General features: G+C 36.5%; 1 pseudogene; it reads left to right on the top strand.

The window, feature by feature from the left end:
* LOC103049175 (E3 ubiquitin-protein ligase Hakai pseudogene) overlaps positions 1 to 22,468 on the top strand; it is a 132,183-nt pseudogene that overhangs the window by 104,190 nt on the left and 5,525 nt on the right.

The following is a 22,468-nucleotide window of genomic DNA, read 5'->3' on the forward strand; positions in this document are numbered from 1 at the left end:
GGTCCCACTCACTTCAGTTATGTCCTACCAACTGTTACTTTTGATAGCCTTTCTACTCCCAAAACTATAAAAATGCAACTCTGCATATTTAGAAAAAAACAAAAACCTGCCCAGCAAGGCTATAAATATATTTTAGAAAGTTCTGACAATGTAATAACTTTCCCAAAGCTTATGTTTAATGAGTGTGAGAATCTCATATAATTTACACAGCATTTGTGTGTGTGTGTAATATACCGTATTTTTCCAACTATAAGACGATACTTTTTTCTAAAATCCTTACCCTAAAAACTGAAGGGCATCTTATTCAAGGAAGTCAGGCAAGAACCGCGCGGTTCCGAACTGCCCATACTTTGTTTCTCCAGACAGGCTTTTTCCTATTGCTAGCCTCCAATCACGAGTGAAATAGCTTGTCTCCCAAACAGACTTCCTCCAATCACGAGCCTGATGTAATTGACGTCAGCTGATGCTGAACAAACCAATTAGAGGAAGGCTGATTGCAGAGACAAGCTATCTGCAGTTTCACTCGTGCTTGAATATAATCAGTTAAGCAAAAGAGCCTGGAAATAGAGCTGCAGAGAGACGCTTTGGACCTCCTCCCACCGAGTGTATCAGGTCAATGTTAACTAATTACTAAATAAAAATGTGTTCTGCACTATCTTTAAAATATTGATTTCTTAATTTTGGGTTGGAAAAGTGGGGGTCGTCTTGTACATGGGGGCGTCTTATTGTCGGAAAAATACGGTATATTCTCAAACTGCTGACCATAAATTATAATACTGTAGTAGAGATCAAAGATCACTTTTATATAAAAGATATACACTTGAGTAATAAAACATAGGATATAATAGTAAGCATATATATGTTTTAATTAATTGAGGTTTAGAAGTGTTTTATGATCAAGTACTGCCCACGTTTTTTGCCTTTTTCAAACCTAAAGTCTTCAACAATCTCCTTTATTCAGAGTTTTCCATTATATCTGATCAGGAAATTGACTTTATTTATTTTACATTTCTATGCCACCCAAGCATCGAGAAGTAGCTTGTGGATACATATGGAACACTGGCAGTATGTATTATGTATCCCTTAAAATAGTTGTCATTCACAAAAAATGGTCAATTCACACATTTGCATTAATATAATCATTCATTCCCATACACTAGTGTGACCAAAGATTTCCATTTACCAAAAGGCAAACTGATGTGGTTCTTCTGACATCTCTTGTATACTTTCCATCCCCCAACATTCTCTAATATCTAATTTAAATTTGTTTCTTTTATGTTCAGGTAGCTATACTTCCAAACAAAGTACTGAGTTGCAACCATCCACCATCCTTATTTTCCAAAAATGCTGATAACATCTGTGTTGGGTTTGGAAGCATTTTTGAAAATAAAGATATTTGAAGTTGGATTTTTTAAAAAAAGAAATAAAATGAACAAGGCAATGTCTGTGGTCACATTGTCTGCTCCAGCTACAACTGGAGTCCAGGATTTTTAACCAATATTAAATAAAATTAAGATTCTGGCTGTTTTACAATTAAGATACATACTTTTTTTGGGCCACTGGTATGGAAGGCTTTCTGGCTTTAAGTAATACTAAGATGTAATATTAAGTGACATTACATAAGTAAGAAAGAAAGGAGAAAGATGTGGACATAAGTCTTGTTCATTTCAGCTTATTAACTGAGATATGGTTGTCCAAATGGCCACTCAGTTAGATGTGCCCAAAATATCTAAAGAATTTGCCTATTTTTGTGAAATGGGTATCATAAATTATATTTGCTGCTCACTTACTGCAAAGAAGATGCCAGATTTATAATCCTTTTTCAAAACGTTGTGAAATCTGCAATAAAATTGTCAGCATTTCAGTTTTTTATATTTCTCCAAAGGGTTGCTTATTTTTTCTTTGATTAATGAGAATTAAGTTAGTTGTTTATTTCTTTTTTTAATAAGCTTGGTATTGTTATCTTTTGAATGAATCTACATTTCAGGAAAAATGAGTTAAAATTATTGAAAAAGAATCACAGAGAGCTAAGGATTTTGACTGTAGTATAAGGTAACAAAATATACCAGAATCTAAATATGCAAAATAAGCAAAGGCTGCTATGATTTTAAGCAAGGCCAGTCAGCACAATCAAATCAATAACCGCCTAGGCAATTTTCTAGCTGTTTTTATAATTATATTTTGGTGAGATGATCAGCAGACCTTCTCCTACTATGCAATGAAAGAACAACAGCTTCCACAGGGATGTATAAAGGAAAGAACCCATGTCTAAATGATGCAGGAAGTATTGACTCAACTGTGCACCAGATACTATTATTTGCTCTGCTTCTGGGGTCCATAAAGTCTTGAGACAACACTATTGATTAGCTCAGTGACATTATCCAGTACATGAACATAATGCTCATGAAATATATCTATGTATATCCAGCCATTCATCACTCATATGTATCTAACCTTCAAAATTGAGATTTCCAGTAGTGTTATGAAAAAATCTCATGACTATCTAGAAATTTGATTCAAAAGATCTGCTTTGATCTCAGAACTAAATGTAAGTTCTAGGCAAATGTTCTATTTCAAATTGCAAAGGGCAGTGCTGTGCCAACCTTGATACCTTCTCAAGCATCCCCCCCCCCTTTTGGTGCTGAAATGAATACTTGAAGAGGTTTTCTAAAGACTTTTGGCATTGGGCAACTCAACATTTATTCTGGAGTATTCCCATAAACGCTGAAAAATGACCCTGTGAAGACATATATTTTCAACTTGCCTGCTTCTCTTTTATTAAATGATCAGGATAACAGGAATATGAGTGGTATAGATTGGCTGTATGAGGAATATTTAAATCAGTCATGAACTGGGACATAATATTTTCTCTTTACTGTTCCAGTTTTGAAATATTTTTAGATGAAGTTCCCATTATCCAAACACCAAAATCTTCCCATCTTGTTGGCACCGCCTTCTTGTTCTTATTGCAACATGTTTCCACTTGAGAGGCAACTTTTTTCAATGATAAATATAATAAAAGAAGGTTTCTTAGTGCTTTGAATATACTGTAAATCAACATTATTCTGCCAAACATTTAATAGGTCACTGACTGGGATGGCTTAGTAACAGGGAATCTGTGCAGAAATTTTATTTTCACTGAGGACTTATTAAGAGCTCTCTGATCAGTGTAAAATTTCAACTATTGTGAATAGTGTGAAACTAACTATGCCACTAAATCTCCCCAGGCCAATATGATTTCAATATGATTGTTGTTGTTAGCTGAAATGTTTTCAAGCTAATGTTAAGGATGACACTTAACAAGGTCATGGAACCTTAGCAATATAATTTAATTACAGAGTGTAGATTGTTTGGGATTTTTCTACAGATGTCTTCAACAGGATCACTTTCTCAGCAACTGATTTACACATAATTTTTTTAGGTGCTGAAATGTCCTTAAAGATACAGCCTTGTATTATCAAGTGTGTAGATTACATTGAATACCTCCCAGCTCAATGCTGAGATTGTAAAACTAAGCTTTGTAACCTAATAACATATTTATTGGGTGAAATAAGGGATATCTATCTATCTATCTATCTATCTATCTATCTATCTATCTATCTATCTATCTATCTATCTATCTATCATATAGCCACATATACACCAACATAGAGCTTCATCTGTACAATTTAATCTCCCTAGCACTTTCTTAATCTTCTGCCCTTAACATACAACCCCATTATCATACAAATCTTTTCCACTCATAAGTTTATCAATTTATGCTGAGCATTTCTCTTAGTAGAAAGTAGAAAATAGTGCAATAGAATACATATATTTAACTGCAGAACTATAATTCAAATATCAGTTTTCAAAACTTCAAGGAGCAAAGCTTGGAGGCTTACTTATGAATAGAATCCTAACATGAGATAAAGTTTTTATTCTTGTCCCTATTTCAGTTCCAATTAATTTCACCACTCTTTACAAACCTCCTACTCTCCATGGAAAGACAAAATAAAAATATTGATAAAGCTGTCAACTGCAAAATTATGGATGTCCATGGGGTTGCAGCAATTAGATGGAGAAAATTCTAACACTGTTGCCAACTAGCATTAGTCCAAATATGTGCCACATATTTATGGTAGCCCTAAACATGACGGGGGAGTAGTAAGACTGCAGCATTCCTTACCATGAGCCTTGTTTTAGTCATAATTAAGTAGTTGATAAGTGGCAATGAAATCTACCATAAATATTCAAGAAAAATAGACTGAATAAACAGCGGTGGAAAAGCATACATGTAGAAATCCACCACTCAGAAGCAAAGCTTATTTTCAGAAGGTCTTAGTCTGAGAATCACAACATAAAATCACTAAAATATAGCTGTGACCAACAGTGCATTTGTCCAGGAAATATGAAATATATGAGTTCATTTACTGATTTGAATATTTTGCATCCTGACCTGCATACATACATACATACATATCTATAAAGTTGCTCTTTTTGGGATAAGCAACAGTATGTTGATGAATGCTTTAAACACTAGAAATTTCTTCCGTAAAACGCTTAAGACATAATACAATAAATGAAGGGATTAGAAGAGAAAAAGGGGGGAAAAAAACTAAAACTACTTTATACCAATCAATATACTTCTCCATACTTCAACCTTTCTGTCCTGAAAAACATTTTCAGTTCTACCATACCCATATGCTGCTTCATGCATTGTTTTTTGGTCTTTAAACTCTTTGTCTTTTTATTTTTGATGATCTTATTAACTCCATTCAACCATGACTTTCTCAGTTCTGTCCTCTTTCTCAATCCATTCATTCTTCCTTTACATTTGTTCTTCAGTTTGATCCTCCTTCATTCTCTTCACATGACCAAACCACATCAGCACATCTCTTTCATATTTGTCACTCATTTTTGTATTCAATCTATCATTCTTTCAGCACCACCTATTCATTCTTGACCCTATCACTTTTTGTTTTATCACACAGATAAAACACTGCATTTTACTGAGCTTTATGTAACTCCTGACCTACTCTTACTTTCACATGAATAAATGGAAAGAAGCATTTTCACTTATTTTGACAAACATTTATATCTTGCAATAAACCATGTAGCACATGCTAAGTAGCTCTATTTGAATGTCTTTAAATGTCTCCATCATTTTTAATGTTTAGAAAACTTTCTACCTACATACACAAATTAATCTACTTGCTCTAGTTTTTGCATAATACAGGTGTGCATTGTATAACTTGTATATACAAGAAAATTCCCACTACAATCATATTTGTTCTTCATACATTAATTTGAAGATGCATTATGTTTGATGCATCATACATTCTATCTAACATTTGTTGCAAATCATTCTGAGTCTCAATCAATATCATGACATCGTCTGCAAACATACAATTATTTCCTGAAGCTCTAGCATTTCTCTAACATCACCATAAGCATTCATAGTATATTCATCCATAAATACAGTATATTAAACAGCCACAGGGACAACACACTTCCCTTATTAATTGCCCCCCACTATTGAGTTATTCACTAAGCTTTCCATTTATTTATTCTAGTACATGCTTTACTTCTACATGTATCATTCTTATCACATTCAGGAACCAATCTTCAACTCTATATTTGTGTAAAACAATACATAATTCAAGCCTATTGACTTTTTATACAATTTTTTTCTAAAGCAAGTAGTGTACAACAAACTTTCTCAGATTCATACATTTCTCAATGACCTGCTTATTAACAAAAATCATATCTTCACATCCCCTGTCCAGAGTAAACAATGGCCTGCACACATTCCTGCCAGCACTGACATACTATACCCTGTACCTTTTCTATCAGAATTCTGCTGAAAACTTTTTAGATTCATTTAAGAAACTAATGTCTTTATAATTTTGTATTCACTCTTGCTATTCCTCCCTTTGCTTAGGTGAACAATAATAAAATTCTTCCAATTGTCAGACACAGAGGAAGCCTTCACGCACACTTTAAACAAGTAGCACAGCCATTCCATAAACAATCTACACTCATATTTTTACATTTCTTCAGGTAAATAACTGCACCTTCAATTTTACCATTTTTCAACATTCTCACAGCACTTCTGACTTCCTTTTTATCTTTTTTTTTTTCTTGGACACTAAGATTTACGTCATTCATTTCAACCCTATTTCTCAACCTGTCACTAACATTCCCTTACAAATATCTAAAATCATCCTTCCAGTAATCCCTCATTTTAGTCTCATTCCAATAATAATTTATTTTTAATTTCATTCACTATGCTGGAAACTCCTTATTTAGTTACCTTCACCCACTTCCAAACATTTTTTTTAAAACTCAATCAAAAACACTCTGTTTGTTTTTGTATCTTTTAGTCTGAACCATTCCTTGCTTTTTGACTATATTCTTTGCAATGATCTGTTTCTCTCCATACACAAGATATGGCATCTTTCCTTCATACTTATTTTTGGCAGGATCCATTCTCTTATATACATTTCTTTTCACCCATGCTCTCTTTCATTCATTCTATCAAGCATATATTCCATTAGTGTACTTTCACATGCTGTTGTGCCACTGAAACACTCTATCCCAAGCAGCTTTCACATCCTCATGCTTTGTATTCATTTTCTATACACTTTGTGGGGATATTATTCTTTTTAATAAGAGATTCATACTTTACATTCCCTTCTTGCATCTGTTATCCTTTCATTCTTGTTTGTTTCTTGTTCCTTTCCTTTTCTTCTGTGTCCATTTAATCTCAAGATACTACTGAAATATTGTCTGTCCCACATTCAGAATGCTTTACGTTGTTTCCTTCATTAATTCTTTCAAGGTTTCATTATAAACATTTCAATCTTGCTTTTAGATTTACAGTATCAATAGATTTATCCTTATACCACATATTCAACACAACAGGCATTTTTCTAAGCAGACCTTCTACATTCAACACCTCCATTCATTCTTAGATCTCTAAATGGGCCAATCATCATTGGAGGAAGAAGATGAGCAGCACAGGATACCACCACCCTGCAAGATGTCATCAAAAAAGGATAGAGAGCCAGCCCAGAAATGTGATTGACTATTGGCCAAATAGGGAGGCACACTGAACAGGATGGTAGTTCTGAGTAGTTCAGTTCTGCAGTCAGAACTAACAGAAAATAATAGGGCTACCAAGCTGGACTTCAAAATAAATCAACTTACCAATTGATGGCACCAAAGAGATACAAAAACCTACTCCTTATTGCCATTTTATGGTCATCTGGATTTTTGCAGCCACATATGGTAAATCTACTTCAGCTTAACTTTTATTCAGACTGGATTGGTATTATTGCTTTACAAATACATTTGTTGCCATCACTGAATCTTGGAAATCCAGGTTCAGGAATTAATCTTGGAGTATGCCTCAAACATGAATTGGAACCTTCAAGATGACTGAATGAGTCTTCAAAATGAATATAAACCCAACTATCCAATATAGATCCTATTTACTTATTTACCTCTGACTTATTTATATTAACTTTTTATTATCATATAATCCATTGATGCCATCTACTGCTCAATAGAAATTGAGCTGTTTGCTTTGATTTAGACAGAAAGGACTTAGAAAATAGAAGTATTTGAATGCTGTTAAAGTCCATAACTCAAGCCTTGAGTAGTCTTGCATATATATTTAAACTGTATGGGGACAGTATGGAACATTTGCAGACATTGTAAATTTGAACTGATGTTCCTCAATATCACATTTTAAAAGTGTTCTCAAAGGATATTCCAGCCACATGATCCTAAATTATATTATGGTCAATATTATTTAGCATACTGAGAAATCCAACATAATGAATGTTCTGTGTGTGTGTGTGTGTGTCTGCATGTCTTCTGTTCAGCTTCTTATGTATCTACAAATAATATTACAAATTTGCACTTACTTTAAAATGGAACACACAAAATTATAGTTAAATTATAGTTTGCATAAATAACAAAATATTAAACTGACACTACATGTGGGAATAGAAGGTGGAATGTAGCAACCGTACTCTGTTTATGTTCTGTTCTGATCTGAAATTAATATAAATGCAAAATTTGGGCCAAAAAGCTAAAAATGTAACTGTCTGACAAGTGGATAAACAATTATAATTGTAAAAGAAATAATTATTTATTTTACTGATATTTTTACTTACCCTGTTGTTTGTTAATCTTTCATGCCACCAAAATCTTGCTTCAATAAGGGCCAATTATACATTCAACCCTAGTTGGAATATAATGGAGAACATCACATGATTTATTTCAAGGACATTCATGTTGGGGAAGCCAAAAGAAACATGTTAGTTGCCAATATTTCACCAATATGCGTTGAATATTCAGCAGAAATCATTTGAATAGCCCTTGTCAAATGAACAGAATGTGAAATCCTTATTTAATAAAAGGACAAGGACTTACTCATGGGACAAGTATTCACCTGGAAAAAAATAAGATAAACCAAAAACAAGGTCACTGAATAGGCTAATAATTAGATTTTCAGTCGCTCTTTTCTTATGACGTCCTCATACCTAATGACTCACTTAGCTAACACTTTCTAAAGCCCCAGGCCCAGCTGCACAAGGAGGTTAAAAGAGGTGAGGATGGCAGTGGCACACCAGAGCCCATTGAAGGAACAGCTTTATTTATTTATTTATTTAAAAGACTTGTATGGCCACCCATCTTAGAACCACCACTCTGGGCAGCTCACAACAATTATATAAAACCAGCATCATACAAAAAATAAAAGCAAAAAACAGTAAAAACAGAAACAAAGAAATCTGGCATCACAACCAAACTCCCTTGATGTAGCCAACAGCACTGTCTTTCCACTCCAACTTCACCCTACCCCAGCACTTGGAGGAAAAGACAAATCTTTATGGCTTTCCAGAAAGTTAAGAGGGTAGGGGCCTACTGGATCCTAAGGGGATCTATCAGGCAGGAGCTGCCATGGAAAAGGCATACTTCCTAGGTCCCAGAAAATGGCAGCATTTAAGGGAAAGCACCTAGAGCATGCCTACTCTATCTGATCTGGTTGGACAGGCATATATCATCAGGGAGAGGGGTCCCACAACTCACCTGGCCCCAGGCCATATAGAGCTTTAAAGGTGATAATCAGCACCCTGAACTGCACCCAGAAGGAAGCTGAGTGCCAGTGCAGCTTATGCAAGAGCATAACTTGGGTGAACCTAGAGCATCCGACACTGCGTGTACTGCTACTTTCCAGACCAGCTGTAACTTCCAGGTGGCCTTCAAGGGCAGCCCCATTGCAGTAGTCCAATCAGGAAGCGACAACGTATGAGTGACTGTGAGCAAGTCCTGGGTCTAGGAAAGGATGCAATTGGCACACAAGATTAATCTGTACAAAGCTCTGTGTCTCTTAGTGTCCTGTTTCAGGCTTCAAACTCACACTCACATACACACTTAGTTGCTAGGTGAAAATAGCAATTTACTCAAGGCTGAGCAGATAATGGCAGACAATGAAAGGAATGTAGTAAATCAACAAAGTCTCTTATAAAGAAAATTTGCCTGAGTGGCTTCACTTCAACAGGAGAATGCAGAAGAGTAGTCAAAATCCAGTCTGAAGTTCTATAATGGTATGTGGGAAAAAACCTTAGGAGATTGGGCAAAGAGACACTGGGAACATTCAAGAGACAGAATAGCCCGCAGCTGGATAGGGGGCAGGGCAAGAGGCTCAGAAGGGACCCTCCTAGTTTCTTGGGCTGGAAATGTGACTGGGGGGGGGGAGGGTTAAGGTACACAGCAGCACAACAACTTGTGGCTCAACCAATGTTCCTGTGTTTCCTCGGGAGCTTGCCTGAAAAATTCAGAGGGAACCAGGATCAGTTCCAGAGATTCACAGCCCAATGTGAAATATTTATGGCAGGCAGTCCAGTGGAGTTTCCCACTGATCACACCAAAGTGACTTTTGTGCTGCCTTAACTAAAGGAAGAGACAGCTAAGTGTGCAATACTGTTCATTGAAGGAATCAATCTGGTGCTGGACAACTATCAGAACTTTATGTATAAACTCAAAGGACATTCTGGGAATCTCATACAAAGAATCACTGCTAGTCGAGAGATCTGAAAACTCAAGCAGAAGCAGAGGAGGATAAGATCATACATTTCGGACTTTAAATTACTTGCTGGCAATGTAGGGTGGAATGACATAGTGCTGACTGACCAGTTCAGAGAAGAGCTTCTGGGGCAAGACACCCCAAATACTTTGCTGTATCAGTGTTGTGCAGTAATAGACTTCTGACTGGAAGAGTTAAAGCAGGGAAGGAATGGTAAGGGGAAAAGAACCTACAGCCTGTCTTCCCCCATACCACCTCTCCAGATGGCCTTCTTGGAATCCAGCACAGGAGAGCCCATGCAAATTGGAGCAGTCAAGAGATCCCTGTCATCAGGAGAGAAGCAGAGAAAAGGTATCAGGAACTGTGCTTTTACTGTGGGACCCCTGGACACATAGCCAAATCATGCCTGGTAAAAGCGCATGCATCTGACACAGCAACAAGATGCAGAACTTGTAAATCAACAGAGCATGTAACCTGCAAGTGCCCAGTTCACTTCAAAGCAGCACACCAGGGAAACGTTGCCAGCCTCCCTCCCAGGAGCTCTGAAGGAGGGGCCCTCCACAATTTAAGAAAAGCTCAGATAGGCATCAGCAGGCAAGCATACTTAATTACTTCTGCTATTGTTACTTTAAATTCCAGGCAGAAGGTGAAATTTTACGTTCTTCTAGATTCAGGAGAAACCACTAATTTCATAGATATAGAAACAGTACAGAAATTAAAGTTGCCTAATCAAGCTCTAGAAAGCCCAATGATAGTTGAGACAATTGATGGACAGCCACTAACAGCAAGGCCGATTTTGCAACACATGGCTCCTTTGCAGTTGACAATCAAAGATCACACAGAGTTCACAATGTTCTATGTAACTGCCTCCTTGCAAGTGCCCATCATCCTGGGAATACAGTGGCTTCAACTGCACAATCCAGATGTAAGTTGGATACAAGGGATCCATTCTCTTTCCCTAAATATCAGCAGGATCACTTAAAATCAGCACAAATTTACCCCCCACCCACTCCAATACAGAACAAGGGAGGATAGGCACTGCCAGAAAAATATGCAGACTTTGCAGATGTGTTTGGGGAATAAGAGGCACCTGTCAGGCCCAGCCGAAGAACAATGGTGAAACAGTCCAGTTGAGTATAGTTCCTTTACTTGCTTACACCTTATAGACAGAATCTTGCCAAACTAAATTTATACTATAGCAACTAGTAGATATACCCTGGGAGATTCTAGGGAGTGGCTATCCTGAACCTCTTTCACTTCCCACACTTCCCTTAAGGACTGTATTGTGTCTTCTCTCTGTTCCTGGAATGCACCCCCTCCTTCCTGATAGCCTGGATCTCCCATATCTCCTCCTCATAGATACATTCCATCACAGCCCCCCTCCCTGCATTCTGTATTCGCAGAGAGCACCTTCCCCCCAAATACTGGTAAATGGGAAGGAAGAGTACGAGGTGGAAGCAGTGCTAGACTCTAGATGCAGAGGGAAGCAGCCTGAATACTTGATACACTGGAAAGGTTACCCAGAGTTGGAAAGGTCAACAGATGTGCATGCACCACAATTGGTGCACTGCTTTTACCACCAATACCCTAACAAACACTGTCCTCAACAATTACCAGCCTTGCAGGAGTTTGGTGCTAACCAAAATGAACAGGACAAGTTTTCCTATGGGGTGGAAAGCATATTTTGGCTAGCAAGAGACCAAGTAGGGGGCATGGGAAATGACCCAGCTCCTTCCACATCTGGCATACAGGACATGAGTGGGGAGACCAACAGCTTCCTGATGGAGGGGCAGCAAACACCTCTACAGGCACAGCTGAGTTACAGGATGCCACATGTAATCTTGAGGCATTACTGGCAGAAGAGGGAAGCAACACAGCTGCATTTCATTCTCACTGTCCACAATCAGCTTCTCCTGTGAACTCAGGAGGCGGGAATGAAACTCAAGAGGAGGGTGATATAACATATGTGGGAAAGACCTTGGGAAACTGGACAAAGAAACGTTGCCAAGGGAATGGTCAGATAAGAGACAGTATAGACTGCAGCTGGAAATTGGGTGGGGCAAGAAGGTCAGAAGAGACCCTCCCTAGTTTCTTGGGTTGTAAAGGAGATGGGGGAAATTGTATTTTCAGACTTGTAAGACTCTGTTAATGCAGCTTTACAATAAAGTAGGATTAGTTCGTCTGGTCATGTTTCCTGTCTGGTCTATCTCATAAGGCTGATTAGTTCAGAAAGCCAAGTCAGGTTTGTCAGCCAGTCCAAGGTCAAAGTTTCACAAGCAGGATTCACAGGAATGACATGTCAGAGAAGGAAATCAAATGGTTGTTTTCAGTGGAGAAACATGGGTCAGGGCTGCCTCTTAAATCAGGCAGTAGCCAGCTATCTTCAATTAAGACAGTTTTTCCTTGCTTGGCAAGAAGCCTCATTGAGTGTCTTTGTTCTGCTCTCTGCTCTACTCACTGAGTCTGAGGGCTTGGGGTCCATGCCTCATCATCTTACTGCTCCAGATGTCCTGATGGTGCCTGTGTTTGATCAGTGATTCCTGTCTTAGGGTCTCCTGAGGCTGACATGCCACAGGTTCAACTGGAACAACTTCTTCAGTTGTTCAGAGGGACAGAGTCTGAGTCCTGGCCCATGTCACTTAGCCCCTGAGAAATATTACATAACATTTAGAAGTAACAGAAAGATCCAAGCTACAATATTCTCCATGCTCTAACAAAATTATTTCCATGAACCATAATAATAAGAATAATGTATTATTCATTGCTAACTTTATTTGACTCATTTCCTCATTTGGAATTGTGCATCTCATCTTTGTACCTAAAGGAGAGAGACAGACAGAGAGATGGAAGGGATCATCCTGATCAGTCGGGTTTTCATTAAATGTGGAATAGGTATAAATGCTTTCACTAATTTTTCCCCCCTCAGTTCTTTTGGTGTATGTGTGCCTTTACCATAATATGCCTTTCTCACCTTCTTCCTATCTTCAGCTGCTCTGCCAGTTCTTGTTTTCATGATTTAGTTGCAGCAGGTCCATTTTTATTTCAGCTGAAAACTCTAATAACACCTATGGCCTCTATTCCTCAATAACAGTTTTCAAGGTTTCAATATTTATTTATTTCTAAAAGGGATTTGTTCCCCTATGCAATGATAGAAAATAAAAATGGCTGGAATGCACATATAACACATGATGAAACAATAATAATTAAGCCACTGAGTATCAGAGATTAAACATTTAAAGCTAATTCACTCACCATGTTAAAGCATTAAGGCTAAAGTTACACATTATAAATGCTATGGGGAGTTATGGAAAACATATTTTGCAATATATAGGGGTGGAAAGAGGAGAGGAGGCATTCCAACATTACAGCTGAGAAAGACCATCCTTAAATAGCCTCCTCCATCTCAGTAAGGGGGGGTCACCCAGTATAAGAGCTTTAAAATGATGTGGGGTTCAGGAGGAAATATACTGGGCTAGTAAAATGCATGTTATCTAGACCCAGTTCTTTCCAGGACGTTTTCACCATAGCCACGGCTAGCTTCACTTTTGCACTATACCTAGAAACAAATGAAAACGTTGCCTCACCTGGTTTTGAGAGTCTATTACTACACTTTGCCCATATCGAGCTGCTTATAAATATTGTGGTGATATTTTCCTTCCAAGTCCAGGCTGGAGAAGACTCTATCAGTGACGCACAAGGTAGTGGTGATACTTAACTGCTTATGCTGTCCCTGTCTCCCCATCTGGTGTTTTTCCTGTTTCTGGGTCATGCCTTCAGGTTCTGCTTTTTGCAACATGCAAGCACTTCTTCACCTAGTTTTATTTTCTCCACATCAAGTTCTTTTGTTTTATACTGCAAATTGCATCTGTCTACTTTTTGGAAAATGGCCTTTTTTGCTGGGATCTGCATTTAGTTCTTGTTGTTTCAGTTTATTTCCCAAAATGTTTTAAGACTTCGAAAAACTCTTTCAGAAAAACACTAAAATAAAATTTGCATCCACTAATTTATCCCTATTCCAAAAAATCATTTCAAAACAAATGATTTATGAATTAAATTATTCAATTAATTTCTACAAACACATGCAGAAAAAACATATGTGATACCTTTATTCATTTCAATAAAGGTATCATGTATGTTCCATATTATTAAAAAGGGGCTCATTTCTCAGGCTTCTTCACAACATCCTTCAATTGGTAACAACAGCAGAATTATTGTCAAAAATATTCTTTCCTTAAAAATAGGCAGAATGAGTATGAACTGCAATGTTTCTAATATGCATGATACATATATTTTTAATGTCTTTAATTGGGGTGACAATTGCTTTTCCTCCTCTGCCATCCTTCTCCAGCTGCTACTTTACTTCCTGTTTACCAGATTGTTCATACTGTAAAAACAGCAGCCAATTCAACTGTGTGTACTTAATTCAGATGAGTAAAGTCTAGCAATTATATTTTGCAGTTGTGCTGGAATTCCAATGCTTACTTAGTTTGATTTCTTTATTTCTGGTTGGAATTATCCAGTCTGGTATGGAGCAGGGAGGGATTTTTGTCTATTATTAACCTAAAATTAGACAATTTGGGTATGCTCTGTTTGGGCAATTTGACAATCTTAAATTTGGAATAAAAAATTGATTTCTCCAACCCTGCTATGCTGCAGTAAAATTTTATCATTTTTGTAGGTTTCATTGTAAAAAAATTAAAAAGCTGGCATGAAAGATAATGTAGAGATACTATGCTGCTAATTCTATTTCACACATTTTAGCAGTTGAGGTTTACCTCCACCTCAAAAAAGAAAGATTCTACAAACTGTAAATTATACATTCTAGTCCAAAAAAACTCACTGAAAAAACATTCTGAAAGTATTAAATTACAAAGATCCTAGGAAGAACCTAATATGGTCAGATTTGGATGTTACTGTGTAAAATAATTGAGGACAAGGCAGAATTTTGACAAGTCCATGCAGAACAATTTAAATAATATTTTTGGTTTGCTGTTGTTTTTGCAAAACATGCAAAAGTATAGATACAGAATCATATAGTAGAGGGAACTATTTAAGGTCTCTGAGTCCATCCACTTGCTCACTGCAAGAATCTAAAATGGAGGGTGGCAGTCTAACTTCCACTTGGATACCTAAAGTGAAGGACAAGTCATCCCCTCTCTGGAAAACTGGATCCATTGTTGAATTTATTTTACTGGTAAGAAGCTTTTTCTATTATTCAGTTATAATCTGCTTTTCTGTCATATAATTCCATTATTCTTCATATTGCATTCTGGGATGACAAATAGCAGGTCTTGACTTTCTTCTGTGTGATTTCCTTTCAGGCATTGGGATACTTCTATTATATTCCCTCCCCCCCCCCCCGCTCCCCCCCCCACAAAATCTTTTCAGGGCTAATTATTTAGAATTTTTCTGATCTCTGTTTGTAAGACTTGTTATTTATATAAACAGAAATGCAGGAAAATGAATGAATGAATGAATGAATGAATGAGGCTTATTTCCTCATTCCTTGATACTCTTGTTCTTCTTCTCCAAACCTATTAGTTTTCCTAATGTGTATGTGAAGAACTGTACATAATACTCAATATGAGATCCAAACATTGCAGAATAAAATGAAATTATTGCTACCTATGATTTGGGGACATGGTTTGGAAACATCTGTTGAGACAGTCCTTTGCATTTTTTACAGCCACATCACACTGCTGGTCTATCACTGATACTTTTCAGTGAGTGGAAGAAATGGTAAGTGACCAAATCTTTTTCTCAAAACCCTACAATTCCTGTTATTATTCTAAAATAGTACAAATCCATTTTAAAATATGTATACAACAAACTGGATAATTAGATACACTAATACCAATGGTGGTCAGGAGTGCTCCCAGATGAATAGGTCTTAGCATGACCAATCAAATTTTACTCTGCAGTTATTTCACCTTAATAGATTTCATGTGCAGAAAAGATAGACAGAAGGAGTGGTGGAAAAACATGGTCATTTTACAAGTACAGGACATATAGATAGATTTTCTCCACAATGATCTGTCCCTAACTTATTATCTCAGATCTTCCAATGATATACTACTGAGTCTATTCCCTTTGCTTCTGGCTGTTCTCCTTTTTTATTTCCTTCCACCTTTCCCAGAATAAGAACCTTCTCTAGAGAGCTAGGTCTTTGCATAATGTGTCCAAAGTAGGATAATTTGAGCCTGGTCATTTGTACCTTGAATGAGAACTCTGGATTGATTTGTTCAATGATACATCCGTTTGTTTTCTTGGCTATCCATAGTATTCTCAGGAGTCTTCTCCAACACCAAAGTTCAAAACCATAAAAATTTTTCCTATCTTGCTTCTTCAAAGTCCAACTTCTGCTTCCATAGATCATCACAAGGAATACCATGAAATCAATCACAATATTGATGAACTGATACAAATACACTGAAGGACTTGCATCAAAACTCTGCACTATATTAGTAGTACAGTTAGGTATTTTAAAACCTGGAGGCTCCTTTTGAATGGTCATACTGTATATATTACATGGAAACTAAATAGCATTTCTTTATAGAATAAGATAATGTGTGCATGTGTATATACATATTATATCCATATTTTTGTTCATAATAGTAATATCTTACTGCATGTCTACCTTATTTGTTTGCTATTACTCTCTATATAACACTCCCCTGAAGATCATTTGAAAGGTCCTGAGTTATCATGGGGTGGAGGTCTTAGATTTTAGACCATCTAACCACAGTAGCACACTATCCTCTACCCTAAATGCTCATGGTTTCAACCAATTGTTTCTTGAAAATGATAGTTTATTTTAGCATATCTGAAAACTTCAGGTCCCTGATTTCCTACAAAGCCTGATGCCAGTGGCTGTATTTTGCCTCAGTTCCTGTCAGCATATATCCATGAGTTTGCTACTAGGAGTGATAATTTGATTTCCTATGTAAGTATAAATAAGTGTACAAAAAAGTAGAAGATATTTAAATTAGAAAACTGAACCATTAAAGCAAATAGCTTATTGTATCAAAACTACTACAAAAATCTGCTGGTAAATTTCTAGCTTTTAAAACACTATACTTTCTTCCCACTTTTGTTTCATTGTTCTTAATTAACCCAATAACCTATAAGGTTGTCCCAATCAAGTACAGGACAAGAACTTACCAGTTTGATATACCAAGAACTTGCTTCCCAATCCTTGACTGAATCAATAGAACCCTACCAAAACTACCCACTAAAATACCATTTTTAATGGTAACAGAATGGGGAAAATATTTTTCAGAGGCAAAGTTATCATGTTAATTTTCCTATCAGTTTAGATTTTGTTGAAATTGATATAAATCACATGTAGTTTTGTCCTTTGTACAAACATTATTGGTTGGAGGGTGGTCTTAGACTAAAAAAAGGTTGTATTCTTTGGTCCATAATTTTTTATACTAATTTTCATTTCAACCATTTTCCCAAAGAAAATAACTCTATGGAATGAAAGCATCCACAATGTTCTTGAATCTTAGAATGTAGCCATATACTCTTAGAAATGCATAATATAAGTGCACTGTCAAATAAATGGCATATGTAATCCTTTACATATGAGTAATTGATTGATTTCCTTCTTTTTTTTTAAAGCATTATCAGAACATTTATTTGGAAGTATTTTTGAAGAAGGTGTTTTGCTTACTTTATTATAATAAAAAAGAACATGTACATACTTGCCAGTTTCTCCTTTCCCTCCCCCAGCTCCCCTGCCCCCAGTTTTATTCTAGAAGTTCAGACTGGAAAAAGATTATGTCAGTTTTACATCTGCATGAAAAGAATACAAGGACTCAGTGGAAATTTTGAAGGATCTTACCAGGAAAGTTCAGCATATTTAATGAACTCTGTAAAACTAAACAGAGTGCTTAGAAATAATGTTTCTATTTGACACAGATGATTTAGCTACCCCCTCTTCTTCTCTTAAAATCTATCTATCCTAACATTCTGCTAGGACTAAGGCTTAGTAAACTCTGATTACAATTTTGTTCCTCTTCTGTAGAGATAGAGAAGAAAAAACCCTTCTTGTTCTTTTTTAGTGCTTGAGCACAGTGTCCTTTTCTGTCCTGCTGGCAGCTGTTTATACAGTACTTACCTGTTCTTAGTAAGTACACCTTTAGCAGAATGCCTTTCAAAATAAACTCTTAGGGGGAATATGCTAGCACTGTTTTCATCAGCATGTAGACCAATAACATTTGGCTGGCTGCTTTTGCAAACAGAATGTTAGGCTACATTCAGAAAGATAATGTGTGTGTTGTTATCTATTCAATCAGCACCTAAAGCAAACACTGGAGGAAAAAATGAGTAGGAACAAAATGTAAGCAGATGTGATAGGGGTTAAGTGAACTGTGGGACAGAGGTTACATTCCATTATGTTCATCCCACCATGGAAAAGGGAATAAAGATTCATAGGTCTGAGCCACAGAGAAACATTTAGACTCAGTCATATCCCACCACCAGATAAATTATCTATTGAATCTTTTTGTTGCATACTTTGACATCTATGATATCTGTGTTCATAACAGAAAGGTAAAATGTGTTTTTGGGACATCTTATAAATGTGCTAATGATTTCTGTACAAAGCATTTTGAATAATCTAGTTGAAGAAGCTGAAACCACTGCTCTCTACTTCATTGGGTAGAAGTAGCCAACTTACCATCAACATCCTGAAAGCCATATTCTATAGCCTAGAAGAAATGCCCACAATTTCTTCATCTTACTATCAATCCTCCATTCAACCAAAGAGACAAGTTAATTTGATCAAGTTCAGGGGTAAGAAGGTAAGGAACTTTGAGTGTCCACATGAATATGTATGTGTCTTTCTGTTTGCCTTTCATAATAATAATAATAATAATAATAATAATAATAATAATAATAATAATAATATCATCACTATCATTTGTCATTGACAAATGATAGTGATATTATTATTATTATTTTTTAATCTACGCTCAGTCTTTACCGACTCTGCAGTGACTGCTTGGACGAGTCCTTTGAAGTTTTCAAGGCAAGGTGTTTCGGAAGTGGTTTGCCAGAGCCTCCTTCCTAGAGCAGAGCCCAGCTGGCAAGCGCAGGAGGCGGGGTTTCCGTTGCTTCGCGCCCTTTTCGGGCGCACACAGTTTTTCACTCTTACCGGCAACTGCTCCCGACTCCTTTTTGCAAGGCACTGCCAGCATTTTTCCTCCCACCGGAGTACCCATTTATCTACTCACGTGAGTTTTCGAACTGTTGGGTTTACAGGAACTGGGGAGGAAACAGGAGCTCACCCTGCTAACGCGAAGGCTGGACTCGAACCGCTGAAGTGTTGACCATTTCTGGCCAGCAACTTTCAGCGTCATTAAGCCGCTGCGCCACTGCATCCCCATGTGATATTATTATTACAACACAAATAATAGTAATAATATCACTATCATTTGTCATTGCATTGATTCCTCTGTCAACAATACTGAACAAGTCAGGGCATGGCCATCAAACATCAAAAAACATCTGCCAGGTTATCCCACCTCCTTTACATGATTGATCTGAAGCTGCATGGAAAAACACCATCTGAAATGGAATCACTGCTCAACACTGTCCAAATATACAGCCAGGATATTGCAATGAAGTTTGGACTGGACAAATGTGCCACCCTTACCATCAATAGGGGAAAAATAGTGAAAACTGAAGGAATCAAGATGCCCTATGGAAATAACATCAAGAGTATGGATAAAGAAGATCACTACAAATACTTGAACATCTTTTAGGCCGACAACATCAAGCACACTGAAGTCAATAAGAAGATTAGCAGTGAATACATCATAAGAGTCAAGAAGATCTTAAAGTCCAAACTCAGTGGCAGAAATACCATCAAGGCAATTAACACCTGGGCAATTCCAGTCATTTGATATACAGCTGGAATAGTGGATCGGGCTCAGCTTAACTAAAAGCCCTGGATAGGAAGACCAGAAAAATAATGACAATGAATCATATCCTTCATCCACACAGTGATGTTGACAGACTCTACTTACCAAGGACCATTGGTGAGCATGGAATGTTGCAAGTACATCAGACAGCTGAAAAAGAAAAAAGGGCATTGGAAGAAAATCTGAAGGACAGTGAAGAAGATGCACTGAAACCAGTATACCATGAAGACTTACTGAATACCAAAGAAACCAAACTTTGATGGAAGGCATGAGCGAGGAAGATCACGACACGGAGGTCTAAGGTCATAGGGAGGGGCAGAGGAATCCCAAGCATCTCCTCAGCCCTTAGCCAGAGTGTGTGAAAGTGAAGAGAAGGAGACTGGCACCACCCTAAGGAATTCAGAGTTCCTGTACTTGGGGGTTAGAGTTAGTCTGGAGAGATTGATGTCAGGTTCAGCCCAAGAAACTCAGTGGGACCATTCAGGAACAGTTCAATTACTTTATTAGCTTACATCTATTAGACAGAATCTCTCCAGACTAACTCTAACCCCCAGTTACTAATGCATTGAAAATACAAGCAGAATTGCCCCAAAGGGAATATCAGTTTCCAAGAAGTATCATATTCAGGTACTGGACTCAAGACAATTTGAAACAGGAGTCTTGTAACGTTGTTTAGGACTCATAGGAGTTGAGTAAAAGGTTTATTGCATATATATCTTTTGGGGAGGGAACAAGGGAATATAACATGTTTATTTCATTCTTACCCCAACTAGGTGACAATGAAATAAAGAAAAATAGTAGATAGTATGAAAATTATCTCCCTATATAACATAGTAAAGGAAAGGTAATAAAAACATTGCCCTCTTTCAAAATTTGAAATTCAGTGATTAATTAATATCTGTGATCTTAGTCATCCTTCTATTATCTCTTTAGATAATTACTAATTATCATCCCTGACAGAATACGGAAATGAAAATTTAATTCAATCTCTTCATATTTTCCTTTTCTCTCTTCACATGAATATCCACATCTACTATTCTCAGGAACAGAACAGAACAGAAAGGCAACTGATTCTCAAAGTTGGAAGAACTTATCAGAATTTGAAAATATCAAGTTGACAGAAAAATGATCAAAATGCAATCTTTAATACTCAGCAATAGCAATATGTATCATTACCCTGTTCTGCCTCTGTTAAATTATACTTGTTACAAAAATTTGGCTTTAAAATATTAAGGCAAACACTAATTTTCTGAGCCAAAGTATTGTTCTGGAAAATCAACCTGGTCAAGAAAATGAACTGTGAGTTACTGTATTTTCTAATGTATATTTCTCATTCTGTTCTTACAGTTTCAGCAAAGGAAATATGTGCTCACAGCTATTGTTGACTGACAAATAGAATGGATGAATGGTATTTGCATTTTCCCCATATTCCTAAAAACACAACGGAGGGAAAACAGTCTTTAAAAACAAAAAAACAAAAAAACTACTGTAACATTCAGAAGAAGGCATATTTCATAATGAATACTTTTTTTATATACAAGAGCACAGTCCTGTTGGAGCGAAGTAGCATGACATATAAACCCCATAAGTAAAACTAAAGAAATAAATAAGTAAATAAATACTTCACCATGGAATTTTTTCAGCCACTGTGGTAACACTTGAAAACTTGAAAGTAATTTGACTATTCTGTTTTGGTCACCACCTGATTAAGATAGAGGACAATGATTGGTTGGAAGGATTTAAACAATAAGCTTCATCTACATGGCTCAAAGCTTTGAAGCAAGATCACCAAACAATGGGAAGAAACAAAGGACCACCTTTGTCTAATATATATTGATTAATCCAAAGCAACTAGATCAATTCAGAGCCACACATAAAGTGTGGAGATACTTATATGTAAGTCATATTCCTACAAAATCACTTTTAGAAGTTTGCTCAAGGTAAAATGACAGATCAACAAGCAAAAGTGAATATTTCCTCTGGGTGAGCAATGAAAATTCCATTTTCCAAGAGTACAGTATCTTTTTTTCTAGCACTAAATAAAATCTCAGACATACAGACTTCTCTCTTGGTCATTAAACTGCTCTATTACCTCATATTTCTTCAGTTTTTTAAATGCACTTAATCTCTGGCAGTTCATTATTTTCCATTAATTTCAAAATATCTATCATTTCATGAACATTATGATTATTTGAAGGCAACAAAAACAAGTAAATGTTGTAGTTACTGGTTTTACAGTATAGGAAGGCATTACAATAGAAAAATACTTTCAGTTATAATGTGGGTTTTTTTTTTCATTTTTCTCCTTTTTATATTATTCAGTAGTCAGATATTGATATTTACTACATAGAAACATAATTCAGATTTATTCTAAATTGCCCATTAATGCCTCATTCAATTTGTGTAGGCTTTTGTAATTTTTAGTTCAGCACTCTGACTGGTCAAAATATCCGATTTTAACTTT

This window comes from Python bivittatus, unplaced genomic scaffold (assembly GCF_059951505.1).
Source record: "Python bivittatus isolate LINGU-HERP-01145 unplaced genomic scaffold, Pbiv_v1 ctg000340_np1212, whole genome shotgun sequence".
NCBI classification, from domain to species: domain Eukaryota; kingdom Metazoa; phylum Chordata; class Lepidosauria; order Squamata; family Pythonidae; genus Python; species Python bivittatus.